A 14,864-nucleotide genomic window follows, 5' to 3' on the forward strand; every position below is an offset into this window, starting at 1 on the left:
CCTGGTTGTACGGTCTTTGTCCGTTAAATGTGAATTTGTGTGTTAGTCTGCTGAAAAATACATGAAATAATGAATGCTCGAAATGCTTTAAAATATAACAGTTCTTAGATTGAAAATCTGCGTATGAGTGAAAATTTTTTTGTACTTTGTATTTTTTTTAATATAACTTCCCCTGTACAATTTTGTGGACCCTATTGCAGCCAAATAAAGGTTCGGCACGCCCTCATTAAAGAGTTGCAAACAGAAAAAAAAAGCTAGGTTTTTCAGCCCAAGTAGGATACATGTTTGGTTCTCGGTTATAAATTTTTACTTCATCGGGTTTATTTATACATGTTTGTGATGCATCAGTTCCCTGTTTGGCTTGCAACATTTTAAAAATTATTTACCTGGAATCTGTGTCATATTGCGCTTTAATTTGTTTTTTTAAACTACATAAATGTTTGCCCTATTTACACTACTACTGCTAACCATGCCTTACATGTTATTGGAGAATGTTCTCTTATTTATGTTAGAGACTACAGTTATTTCCACATTATTCATCCTTGTAACTCGGAGTTGATAAATACCATAACCGTCTTGCTACGCAGTTCAAGTAGGGATGTAAATGAGCCGAGCCGAGCCGAGCAGTAGCTGGCTCGGGCTCGGCTCGTTTCATTATTTTCTCGGCTCGGGCTCGGGCTCGGCTCTAGCTGGTTACGAGCCTCGGGTTTGAAGCTCGGGCTCGGCTCGTTCGGAATTTATGAAGCTCGGGCTCGGCTCGAGCTCGGCTCGTTAATAGCTCGTTTATCTTGTTTAATGAGCCTGGCTCGGTTCGCTAATAGCGACGGGTTTTGATTAAAAGCGTCGCTAATAGCGACGGGTATTGACACAAACGTCGCTAATAGCGACGGGTATCTACAAAAACGTCGCCGATTTGGATCGACGACGTTCCAACAGCGACGGTTATGCATAACCGTCACCGATCTGATCGGCGACGTTTTTCTACAACTGTCGCAAATAGCGCTAGTTACAGAAATCATCGCCAAAAAGCGACGGTTATTTTAGACCGTCGCTATTATAACGACAGTATGTCAAACCTGTCGTCATTAGCGACGGGTTTTATAAAACCCGTCGCTAATGTCGCGATGGTTTGAACAAAAAAACCGCCGCTAAATGTTTTTTTAAATGTTATAATTATTTAAATCTGAAATAAAATTATATTGTGCTGTATAATCGAAAAAAAATTAACAAAATTTGAGAAATGTAATCATATTATTAATCTGCAAATAATAATACAAGTGTTTCATACAAAATGAATCAGCCATGTAGCGCTACATCTCCTCCTGTGATGTTGATTTAAAATGAATCAAATTGAATTTTCTTAATGTAACGTTGATGAGAATAACGAAATTTAATAAACTTACGTGGAGCAGGCGAATCGCGTGTCAACGAAAGATCCATCTGCATGTCGATGTGTGTGAACGTATAGCTCCCATGACGTTGGATCTCTGTCATGTCTTGCTCGCTAAAATAAATTCAATAATTGTAAAACATTAACATTTATAATTAATGAAATATATATTTTTTTCAAAGTACAATTCAATAAATGTCACGAACATCGTCGCTCGAATATTGAACCTCTTCTATTTCACTTTCAGTTCAAATCAATTTCGTTGTCGTACATAACATTAACATCGACTAGATTTTGAGACGATAAAAGAAATTGAGTTGAGATGTCATGAGGTCCACTTTCGTTGTTTTGAAATGCATCGTTCGCATCAATTTGATTATGCTCAGTATTTGGCTCAACATCAGTGACATAAGCTCGCCTACGTAGAGTACTCACATGCATCCAATCTGATTTTGCTCTCTTCGTTGTTGGATAAGTCAAATACACAACTTGCGAGGCTTGCGTAGGAAACACAAATGGTTCGTAGTATCCAAGACTTTTTTTTCGATTGACATCCACAATTTCGTACTTTTTATTAGAAACACAAATGGTTTGTAATTTCGTCTAAATATAGTTTGTTCTGACAATTTTTTCGATTGTAAGGACAACGGATATATCCATTTAATAAACACTCAAGATGACTAAGCTTAATTTATAGACAGTTTGCTAAAACCCTAAACCCTAAAGCCTAAACCCTAAACCCCAAAACCGTTTCCATGAGCGACGGTTTACTAAAACCGTCGCTGATATTAATCGGCGACGGTTTATTCATAACGGGTTTTAAGAAACCGTCGCTTAATTTATTATGCGACGGTTTTAATTAAAACCGTCGCTATATAGCGACGGTTTAGTAAAAATCGTTGCTGATATCCCCTTTTTTTTACCCGCAACTCCCGTGAACCACTTAAACGAGCCGAGCTCGAGCTCAAGCTCACGAGCCAGCATAACGAGCCAGCATAACGAGCCGAGCTCAATTTTGAGCTCACGAACCTATTATCGAACATGTTCACGAGCTAACGAGCCGAACATCATTAATCTCAAGCTCGGCTCCACAAAATTGTCGAGCCCAAAATAAGGGTCGGGCTCGGCTCGATAAGCTTAACGAACGAGCCCGAACGAGCTTTTTAACGAGCCGAGATCCGAAAAACTCGCGAATAGTTCGGCTCATTTACATCCCTAAGTTCAAGCAACAAAGCCAAGTCGCAACAATAACTTAGGAAACAAGATCTCTAGCCTTTCTGCAGCTTCAAAGCCATCCATTGTTTATGAGGTACAAGCCCTTACTAAAATGCACTCTCTTCCAGCCAACACTTGATTTTCTCAAATATTAGTTGATTTGCATGGTTCAATTATTTTAGATTCTTATGCCTACGGTATTTTTCAGGTATAATTTCATATACTATATTTATTTTATTCATTAAACTTCGTTCTTCCCTACATAAAATTTTAAAATCTTAAACAAATTAGCTATATCTTATCCCACTTTTTTTCGACCAAATGTTATTTTATATGTTTAGTTCTGCGCTACGATATACAGTACAAAGTCTTGCTCAACAAAATAAATATAAATTTGTTCCAATTTGAAAATTGTTTCTTTCTGTAACATTGTTCTTTTTTTTGACACACAAATGATGACTAAGCTTGTTTCAACGTTACACGTGTCAAAAAAAAAACCCATGTGACGACTAGCCTTTCTTTTTTTTATTGAAAATAGCATTTTTGAATACAACACAGATCCATATTTGGTAATGACTCATCTAAAATATCCACCTCTTTTGTCTATTGACCTTATTTATTGTCTCAAATATACTTATTTATTTTATCATATTCTCACTCTCTTTATTAGCTATATCTTTTCTTTACCATCAAATCCGATGGAAAACAACCCGTACTGTACTTGTATCGACTGTGGACAATGTTACTACAATTATCTATGTCAAAAAGAAGTTGAAGATATGATGAAAAGATTTTACTCCAACCCAGTATGGACGGTCATCTTCCGGCGAGTTCTTACAATGGAAGCAAAGCTTTCTCTTTTGCTAGAGTATGTAATTGATATTGAGAAAGAATTAGATATCAAAAATATGCATGCATCAAGTTCAACCGATTGTCCACTAAATAAATAAATATTTTACTTGTGCTGTATGTTTTACTTGTGCTGTATAAAATGCTTAGTTATAAATTATTTGTATCTACCTATTAAGAATTTTAGTTTGTAGCATATGTAATCTACATATATAAAAGTTGTCTTCCATTTCTTGTTTCTATGAATTTTTTTGGCGTTATACTACATTTACCTTCTCTGTAAATCTATTTTACATATGTCATACTAAAATTTGCTTTTTCATTACCATGTATATCTTTTTTTCCCCAATTAGTGTCTCGGTTGTTCTACAAATTCAATAAAATTGTATGTTTTCATATCTTCAAAAAATAAAGTGGCAAAGCTATTAAATATATGACCTAAGCTCTTAAATATGAAATTAAAAAATCCTCAAGCATCTTTTAGTAATATTTACTTTAAGTATTCTCATCTATTATCACATAATCGTTAATAATCTAAAATACTAAAAAAAATTAGGATTAACATATTAATAAATCCATTAAAATATCCAATGTCAAAGATATGTTTTTATGTTTGTATAAAGATTTTACTATAAAGATTTTACTACCAGATTATTGGATATTTGACATTGGATATTTTAATGGATTTATTAATATGTTAATCCTAATTTTTTTAGTATTTTAGATTATTAACGATTATGTGATAATAGATGAGAATACTTAAAGTAAATATTACTAAAAGATGCTTGAGGATTTTTTAATTTCATATTTAAGAGCTTAGGTCATATATTTAATAGCTTGGCAAAAACTTGTATGAGACGGTCTCACGGATCATATCTGTGAGACGGATCTCTTATTTGGGTCACCCATGAAAAAGTATTACTTTTTATGTTAAGAGTATTACTTTTTATTATGAATATGGGTAGGGTTGACCCGTCTCACAGATTTTGATCCATGAGACGGTCTCACATGAGACCAACTCTAATAGCTTTGCCACTTTATTTTTTGAAGATATGAAAACATACAATTTTATTGAATTTGTAGAACAACCGAGACACTAATTGGGGAAAAAAAGATATACATGGTAATGAAAAAGCAAATTTTAGTATGATATATGTAAAATAGATTTACAGAGAAAGTAAATGTAGTATAACGCCAAAAAAATTCATAGAAACAAGAAATGGAAGACAACTTTTATATATGTAGATTACATATGCTACAAACTAAAATTCTTAATAGGTAGATACAAATAATTTATAACTAAGCATTTTATACAGCACAAGTAAAATATACAGCACAAGTAAAATATTTATTTATTTAGTGGACAATCGGTTGAACTTGATGCATGCATATTTTTGATATCTAATTCTTTCTCAATATCAGTTACATACTCTAGCAAAAGAGAAATCTTTGCTTCCATTGTAAGAACTCGCTGGAAGATGACCGTCCATACTGGGTTGGAGTAAATTTTTCATCATATCTTCAACTTCTTTTTGACATAGATAATTGTAGTAACATTGTCCACAGTCGATACAAGTACAGTACAGGTTGTTTTCCATCGGATTTGATGGTAAAGAAAAGATATAGCTAATAAAGAGAGTGAGAGTATGATAAAATAAATAAGTATATTTGAGACAATAAATAAGGTCAATAGACAAAAGAGGTGGATATTTTAGATGAGTCATTACCAAATATTGATCTGTGTTGTATTCAAAACTGCTATTTTCAATAAAAAAAGAAAGGCTAGTCTTCACATGGGTTTTTTTTTTGACACGTGTAACGTTGAAACAAGCTTAGTCATCATTTGTGTGTCAAAAAAAGGAACAATGTTACAGAAAGAAACAATTTTCAAATTGGAACGAATTTATATTTATTTTGTTGAGCAAGACTTTGTACTGTATATCGTAGCGCAAAACTAAACATATAAAATAACATTTGGTCGAAAAAAAGTGGGATAAGATATAGCTAATTTGTTTAAAATTTTAAAATTTTGTGTAGGGAAGAACGAAGTTTAATGAATAAAATAAATATAGTATATGAAATTATACCTGAAAAATACCGTAGGCATAAGAATCTAAAATAATTGAACCATGCAAATCAACTAATATTTGAGAAAATCAAGTGTTGGCTGGAAGAGAGTGCATTTTAGTAAGGGCTTGTACCTCATAAACAATGGATGGCTTTGAAGCTGCAGAAAGGCTAGAGATCTTGTTTCTTAAGTTATTGTTGCGACTTGGCTTTGTTGCTTGAACTGCGTAGCAAGACGGTTATGGTATTTATCAACTCCGAGTTACAAGGATGAATAATGTGGAAATAACTGTAGTCTCTAACATAAATAAGAGAACATTCTGCAATAACATGTAAGGCATGGTTAGCAGTAGTAGTGTAAATAGGGCAAACATTTACGTAGTTTAAAAAAACAAATTAAAGCGCAATATGACACAGAGTCCAGGTAAATAATTTTTAAAATGTTGCAAGCCAAAAAGGGAACTGATGCATCACAAACATGTATAAATAAACCCGATGAAGTAAAAATTTATAACCGAGAACCAAACCTGTATCCTACTTGGGCTGAAAAACCTAGCTTTTTTTTCTGTTTGCAACTCTTTAATGAGGGCGTGCCGAACCTTTATTTGGCTGCAATAGGGTCCCCAAAATTGTACATGGGAAGTTATATTAAAAAAAATACAAAGTACAAAAAAATTTTCTCTCATACGCAGATTTTTAATCTAAGAACTGTTATATTTTAAAGCATTTCGAGCATTCATTATTTCAGGTATCTTTCAGCAGACTAACACACAAATTCACATTTAACGGACAAAGACCGTACAACCAGGGGGATTTTGTCGTCAAGCGACTGATTCCACAGGTCGTGCCAATCGAATGCGTTGACAAAAGTAAATAAGCAAGCAAAATCTAAAGAAACATAGAAGAATAACAATGACAAGACTAACTGAGGCAAAACGAAGCTCCGAGAAGAAAAAAACAAAGAAAGAAAATTGATTCATCAACACTTTTGAGTGCCAAACCAATGAGCTAACACTCGGGAATGAGCCCTCGATAAATATAATTGCAAAAGTCATCGGTATTGATTAATCTTCTAGATTTCCTTATATTTCATGTATCCAGTACATTTTTTTATTTTTCTTTCTTACCTAATCATCCGTTTGTCTCAAAATTAGGAAATGATTTATTTGATTTTTTTTCTACTATATACGATTGCTTTGCTAAAATTCAGGAACTTTTAAGCAAGAAAAATAAGCTAATTGATCATCATTTTGCAAACCAACATTAAATTTTGCTTTCCTGCTAGTTCCATCTGGATTTGTATGGCTGTGTAGAAATTTAAGTTTTTATTTCCTTGCTTTAGAGAATCAACAATAATTCTTGGGTTTTGTTGTGGCAGCAAATAGACAAGTTCTGTTGGGCCTGAAATCTGGCTTCTCTCTTCAGTGTGCATATTTTTTCTAAAACTTCTGATAATTTAGTTCCGATGAATTGGCAGGGGTCCCTCCGACCAACTGAACAAGGAGAAATGGTACAAGCAAAGTTCGGACTACCACAAATCGATGTTCGCCAGTTAGAAATCTAAAAGAAGTATTAAAGAAGAAACAACTCTAAAAGAACGGCACACAAGAGAAGGAGGATAAGAGAACGGACCTAAGAGTCGCAAAGAGCCAACCGATCTGCAGAAATAGAGGAAGCGCACAGTAGAGGTGACGTAGAGGAGCTGGACAAAAAGCGCAGTGAAGTCGAAACCGATGTGCTGCAGAAAGGAGGTTTACTGGAAATAGACAATTTATTTTAGCAATTTGAAAGGCCTTTAAAAAACTAACATTAAAGAGAAGATGTGCATATGCATAATTGGAAAGTAGGCAGAGCTTCAACCAACAATTAGTAGGTAAGTTTTCAGGCAAAATATTAGCGCTTGGATAATAAACAAAAAACAGTAAGCCCAGTTTAAGAGAACACAAGTATTAAAACACATACTAACGAACATAATCGAGAAGAGAACACAGCTGATATATAATAAAAGAGAAGCCAGCGCTGTCCGCGCGAGAAGGGGGGAAAGCCAAAGAAGCTCTACAAAGAAGCTGTGGAGCCGAAGCAGAAATGAGGCATTACGGGTCACTTAACAACACGTACCAAGCTTGCTAAAATCTATACATAAAGGGAGGAAAACATGGGGGAAATCATAAACTAAGCGGACGTGTACCAAAGGGATCAATATAGCTGAAAGAAGGCCAAAAACCAGGGATAACAACATATTCAGAGCAGGAAATCACAAAATAATTGAGGCCGAAGAGATAGAAAGAGGTAACTCACCGGTTGTCGTTTTTTTCCGCTGGGCATGAAGGTCGGGCGGAAAACGAAGGCTTAAAGGAGGAAGGAGCTGTAGAAGTTCGTACTTGAAGCAACCGGAAGAACTTTGTTTATTGATTCAGAAGAAAAAACTGTTCTGTAGATACAAAGCTTACACCTATATATGTCGTAAGACTAAGAAGCGCTAACACGCTTATTCATTCTAATATACTCAACATCCTCCCCTCAAGGTTGCAACTAAACTAACAGAGCAACCTTGATAGAAAAGAAGAGACATAGACTCAAACAAACAACACATTAATTATCGTGTATAGACTGATGAAGATCACGTACACCAACTTTGGAAACCAAATAAGAATGTTGTGGATATCCAAGCGCTTTAGTAAAGATATCACCCAGTTGCTCGGTGGTAGGAATGTGTGCAGTGACTATGGTCCCGTCCTTAACTCTTTCACGCACTAAATGACAATCAATTTCAATGTGCTTTGTGCGTTCGTGATACATAGGGTTGCCTGCAATGTGTATGGCAGCCGTATTGTCACAATAAAGAGTAGTTGGAGCTGATAATTTCAGACCCATATCTGCTAATAATGCTGAAATCCACACAACTTCACAGGTAGTTGAGGCCATTGCACGATATTCGGCTTCTGCTGAAGACCTGGAAACTGTGTGTTGTTTCTTGGTCTTCCAAGACAATAAAGAATCCCCTAACCTGTGAGGGAACGACGTGTCATCGGGCATGAGGCCCAATCTGAATCACAATAAGCAGAAAGAGAGAAAGATGTGTTTACAGATAACATGACACCTAAACCAGGGGATTTCTTAATGTATCTGACTACGCGAATGGCTGCATCCATATGTGATTGCTTTGGTGCATGCATAAATTGAGTTAAGTGTTGCACCGCATAGCAGATATCGGGTCTTGTAATTGTGAGATACAACAATCTGCCCACTAATCTTTTATACATGCTTGCATCCTTTAGCAAGATATCCTCAGCATTGCCATGGCCAGATTTACCCATGATAACATCCAATTCATGACTTGTAAACTTCTTATTCTGTTCCATCGGTGTATCATACGGCCGAGCACCTGCAACTCCTGTTTCTGCAATTAGTTCAAGTGCATACTTGCGTTGATTCAAATAAATTCCTTCCTTGGATCGGGCAACTTCAATCCCCAAAAATACCTCAGATTGCCAAGATCCTTAATCTGCAGCTTGGAGTGCAAAAAACATTGAAGCTCTTGAATCGCCTTCGAACTACTTCCAGTGATGATGATATCATCTACATAGACAAGGAGAAGAGTGATACAGCTCGATTCTTGTTTGACAAACAATGAATAATCCTGTTGCGATTGACGAAAGCCTGCTTCAGACATAATAGCCCCAAACTTGGTATTCCATTGTCGTAATCCATACAAGGACTTCTTTAACTTGCAAACTTTGTGTTTTCCTTGCACTTTGTATCCTTCTGGAAGAGACATATATATATCTTCATCCAAGTCCCCTTGCAAAAAAGCATTGGTGACATCCATTTGTAAAAGCGGCCAACGATTGACGGCTGCCACCTTCAAGAAACATCTAATAGTCACAATCTTTGCCGTTGGCGAATATGTGTCATGAAAATCGATTCCTTGTTGCTGCGTATAACCCTTAGCCACAAGTCTCGCTTTGTATCGATCCACCATCCCATCAGTCTTAAACTTAACTTTATAAACCCATCTACATCCAATAGGTTTAATATCCGAAGACAAATCAACCACATCCCAAGTACAATTCTTTTCCAATGCTGCCAATTCTAAGTCCATAGCATCTCGCCATTTAGAATCTGTGATAGCCTCATGATAAGAATTTGGTTCCGTAACTGAAGACATAGCAGCAAGATAGTCTTGGTAGGAAGAAGAAAAATTAGAGTATGTCAAGTACTTAGATATGGGATAAGGACAAACAGCTGAATTGACTTTGGAATATTGAGAACAAGAAAAATCTTGTAACCAAATAGGAGGGACAGTGGTTCTTGAAGACCTTCGTAATGGTTGATCAGTGGGGGGGTCAGAATGAATTATAGGATCTGATGTAACAGCTTCAGGATTGACAGAAGTAGAGCCATCTTCCATGAAAGAAGTAGTACTCGGAAAAAATGGAGTTTGTGAATGTTCATTCTCAAAAGGGAATATAGTCTCATGGAATGTTACATCCTTAGAAACAAATACACGTTTGGTACGTAAATCTAGAACTTTATATCCCTTTTGCACAGTTGAATAACCCAAGAAAACACACCGACTAGCTCTAGGATCAAACTTGTGTCCTACTGGCAGAACGGACACATAACATAAGCATCCAAAAACCCGCAGATGCCCAAATGCAGGTGGCTTATGAAAAAGTAGCTCAAAAGGTGTTTTATGGTTCAAAATAGGAGTGGGTGTTCGGTTGATAAGATAAACCGCCGTCAACACACAATCTCCCCAGTATTTTAATGGAATGGAGGATTGAAATCTCAATGATCTAGCCACATTAAGAATGTGTCTATGCTTTCTCTCTACCAACCCATTTTGTTGAGGAGTGTATGGACAAGAGCTTTGGTGCATTATCCCAAGAGACTGAAAAAGGCTTTTGCAATCAGAATTAAAGAAATCTGTTGCATTATCAGTCCTAATGACCTTAACCTTGGTCGAGAATTGAGTATCAACCATAGCAAGAAAGAAACGTATCATCCCAAATGTATCTAGCTTAGAATGCATGAGGAACACCCATGTTCCTCTAGAAAATTCATCCACAATTGTCAAGAAATATTTTTCCCCATTATATGTGGGAGTGTTAAATGGACCCCATATGTCCATATGTATTAACTCAAACACCCGAGAGGTTTTAGTGTAACTTTCAGATGGTAAACTTAGTCTAGATTGCTTTGACATGGGACAAACAGAACAATGTGGCAATGTATCAATATTGGATATAAATGGCAGTAGTTTCATTCTAAGAAAAGACATATGACCCAATCGTTTGTGCCAATCATGAATACTAACAGAAGATTGTGCAATAAAAGGCTTCTCTACTGTCAAAGTGTTACATCTTGTTTCAAAAGGGAAAAAACCTATTTTCTGTGTTGAATTTGGAACAAATGATATAGTCCACCCTCTTCTCTACCAATCCCCATTATCTTCCCAGTCTTGAGGTCCTGAAACAAGCAAAAACACGGATAAAAGGTAACAAAGCAGTGATGGTTCTTGGTGAATTTGGAAATGGACAGGAGATTGAATCTGAAATTGGGAATATAAAGCACATTTTCGAGTGTGAGGTTATTGGTTATTGGTACTGTTCCTATCTTGCTTATGCATGCTTGATTACCATTTGGCATTCTCACAGACTTAGTGGAATCTGCCATGGACTTTGAATTATGCAACAAAGAGACATCTCCAACCATGTGCTCATTTGCTCCTGTATCTACTATCCAAGCATGTGAAACAAGATGTAAATGCGAGTTGTTACCTGCCATATTCACCACTGGCTGTGTGCTCGAACTCTGAAGGTTCGAATGGCCAAGCAACTTCAGAATTTCTGCATATTGTGCAGCTGTAAAAACTTGGGCACCAACTGGTGTATTTGATTGTGGTCGTATTTCAGCAGCAAATCCTTCCTCTACCAAATTGACTTCTCTGTGCACTTTTTTTGGTTTCGGCATGTCTTTGCCAAATTTCTTAGGATAAAACTTTCCTTGTTGAGGTCCTTGTTGAGGTTTATACAACTTATGCCCCGGTGGATAACCATTGAGACGAAAGCAGTAATCTATTGTGTGTCCAGTCCAATGACAATAATCACATTTCATTTCTCGTTTTTGTTCTGTGTTCTTTTCTTTGCTTTGCATAGAGTAAAAAACTGATGTCTGAGTATCATTCGAAGTAAGTGATCGATGTGATTCTTCTTGTGACATCATGGAAAATGCCTGCCCAACAGATGGTAAAGGAGTCATCATCAGTACTTGACTCTTAATGTGAGCATAACTTTCATTCAATCCCATCAAGAACTGGAGTAAACGTTGTTGCTGATCATGCTCTACATATTGTCTCGCCGTAGCACACTCACAAGATGGCAAGGTGACCAGCGAAGCATACTCATCCCATAAATGCTTCAATTTACAGTAGTAAGTTGAGACAGTGTTACTACCTTGCACTAACCGACCTATATCACGATGTAGTGCAAAAATTCTGGAACCATTCACCTTATCAAATTGTTCTTTAAGATCTGCCCATACAACTGAAGCCTCGGTGGAATACACTATCCCGCCAAAAATCTCCTTCGATACTGAATTCATAATCCATGACAACACTAATGCATTGCATCGTTCCCATTGTTGCAACATGAGATTCCCTGTAACCGGTCGCTTACATGTACCATCGATGAACGCAACTTTGTTCTTCGCACGCAACGCAATCAGCATCGCCCTACTCCAAATACTGTAATTATCAACTCCAGTTAACTGCTCATTAATCAAATTCAAACCTGGAGTATCCGAAGCATGAATTGTCATCGGATCGTTGAAATTGTTTGCATTTGCCATGTCTGTACGAGCAGAGCAGAAATGTAGATTGAATCCCCAATTGCAGCTAGCTCAGAAAATGAACGGGAAAAACGAGTGATTCCTCAAGACGAATCCTCAATTGCAGCTCAGAAATGAACGCGATCTATGGTAATCACCAGTCACGCGTAATTCAGCTGGATCTTTAGTTCAAACTCCTTTGCTCTGATACCATGTAGAAGTTCGTACTTGAAGCAACCGGAAGAACTTTGTTTATTGATTCAGAAGAAAAAACTGTTCTGTAGATACAAAGCTTACACCTATATATGTCGTAAGACTAAGAAGCGCTAACACGCTTATTCATTCTAATATACTCAACAGGAGCACAAAAAGTTGGGGAGTTGGGGAAAAGCGAACAACAAATGAAACCAACAGAGGAAAACAGGAAGAAATCGGGGAGGAAGGCGGATGCTAACACAACGCTGAAAGAAGGCAAAAAAACAATTCGAACAACTTAGGCGGAGCAAAATATCATAAAATAATCAAGGCCAAAGAGAAGGAAAGAAATAACTCACAGGTTGTCGTTGCCTACCTGTTGGACGTGAAGATGGGGCAGAAAACGAAGTCTTGAAGGAGGAAGGAGCACAAAAGGCTGAAAAGTTGGGGGAAGCCGAGCAACAAATACAACCAACAGAGAAGGACAGGGAAGCAGGAAAAAATCGGGGAGGAAGGAAGATGCTCACATGCCGCGTGGTAGGAGGATGCATCTCGCAATGACAGCACACACAAGTGAATATCGGTGCAAGAAACACACAACACGTGTTATGGCTCCTGACTGGCAAATATATATATATATATATATATATATATATATATATATATATATATATATACACACTCTTACAAGTTCCACGTTGTGCATGAATTTATTCACACAATATTAAATTAAATGAAACATAAATAACACATATTTTTAAAAGGTCAACGTTTTAGCATGTTACTTTGGTTGATTAAAGTTGGTGTGCAAAACGTGAATTTTGAGTTTATAGAATTGTTATTATCATTACTTATCTATTAATAAATTGTATATCATATATTCACCAAATATTTTAGTTATTAAAAATCAATTAAACTTGTTTTTTTTTTCATGTTTCCACGGGTAAACCGTACTTGTACAATTGGTTTATTGTAATGGATAATTAGTTTTGGTGTTTGGTTGATTTTGCTTGAAATTAGACAGAATAAGGCTCGAATGAGCATTTAACTTGTCATTTCAAATATATATATAAAAATATATATATAAATCTAATACCAAGGTGTTTAAATTTTGAAAATTGCAAGAAAGTAAAAATCTTGCACAATGTTTTATGTGCGTGAATATACGTGAAATATTGGTTTTCACACTCCATCCCCAGTCTCGAATTGTATTTTTGATTCTTTCGAGTTCGGGGAGAATTTGGAGAATCCCCGAACTCGAACTTGTGAGGATCAAATTTATATCCTCGTCCTCATCCATATCCTCGAACCCAAATCTGAACATTAGTCCCCAAGCCCGCTCTCTTTCATGTTTTTCCTGCGGGACATAAACTTACAAGAAAAATAGTCATATTTAGATATCTATATGTGATCATTGATACACTACCTCCCCAATTTTTTTTTTAAAAAATAAATCCCTAATGTAAAAGAAGAGGAATTTTTTTAGGATATTTAATTATTTTATAAGCCCATCTCGAAATTGTATTTTCATAACCAGCCTTCTTACTAAACATTTTATAAAGGATATTTTTTGAATTTAACATAATTAATAGGCTAATTTTATCAATTAATTAATTTAAGACCAAAATTTATTATGGTAGTGTAATGCCCGGGAATTAATCACTGTTAAGTAATGATTATTGAATACTATTATAATAGACAAGAAATGAGTCGTATGGGAGATGGAAATGTGCAAGGACAGTAGCATCGGTGCACATGCGCGACAAGTACGCACGCACATGCGCGGGACATACAGTGGCGTCGGCGCACATGCGCGAGGGGGATGCGCGCACATGCGCGGGAGGTCCAGAGGGCTTCGCGCATATGCGCGGAAATGAGTCGCGCATATGCGCGAGCTGTCGATAATTTGGGGCGGAGACCAGTAGGTCTCGCGCATATGCGCGGGTAATGTCGCGCATATGCGCGAGACGTGTTGCATGTAGAATCAGCCATTTGCTGTACATGCGTGAATGCAATATATATATATATATATATATATATATATATATATATATATATATATATATATATATATATATATATATATGTAACAAGCTTCGTTTTCCTTCATTATTTCTGGGAAAAGAGTTGAGAAAAACCTCTGTATGGTTATAGAAAATCCTTACGCCTTTTGTGCAAAATCCGTCCGTCTGATTTTAAATCCGACTTCAGTACCGAGTTCCTATCAACGCAGGCTACAACTGGACGTAAGTTTTACTACGTTTTGATATGTTTTGAAATTATGATGTCGTCAGAATTGAATGGAATTCATATATGA

General features: G+C 36.3%; 2 long non-coding RNA genes across 2 annotated transcripts; one reads left to right on the top strand and one right to left on the bottom strand.

The window, feature by feature from the left end:
• Positions 1-244: 244 nt before the first annotated feature.
• On the top strand, positions 245-3,694 carry LOC140828556 (uncharacterized). The gene is made up of 2 exons (XR_012117266.1): positions 245-283; positions 2,611-3,694. It is a non-coding gene; the product is annotated as an uncharacterized lncRNA (long non-coding RNA).
• Positions 3,695-4,783: 1,089 nt separating this feature from the next.
• Positions 4,784-13,152, bottom strand: LOC140828557 (uncharacterized). Its single transcript, XR_012117267.1, has 4 exons — positions 12,907-13,152; positions 7,154-7,259; positions 6,049-6,130; positions 4,784-5,841 (listed from the first exon to the last, which is right to left on the bottom strand). It is a non-coding gene; the product is annotated as an uncharacterized lncRNA (long non-coding RNA).
• Between the last annotated feature and the right edge of the window lie 1,712 nt (positions 13,153-14,864).

Source organism: Primulina eburnea, chromosome 3, assembly GCF_022965805.1.
Source record: "Primulina eburnea isolate SZY01 chromosome 3, ASM2296580v1, whole genome shotgun sequence".
Classification (NCBI taxonomy): domain Eukaryota; kingdom Viridiplantae; phylum Streptophyta; class Magnoliopsida; order Lamiales; family Gesneriaceae; genus Primulina; species Primulina eburnea.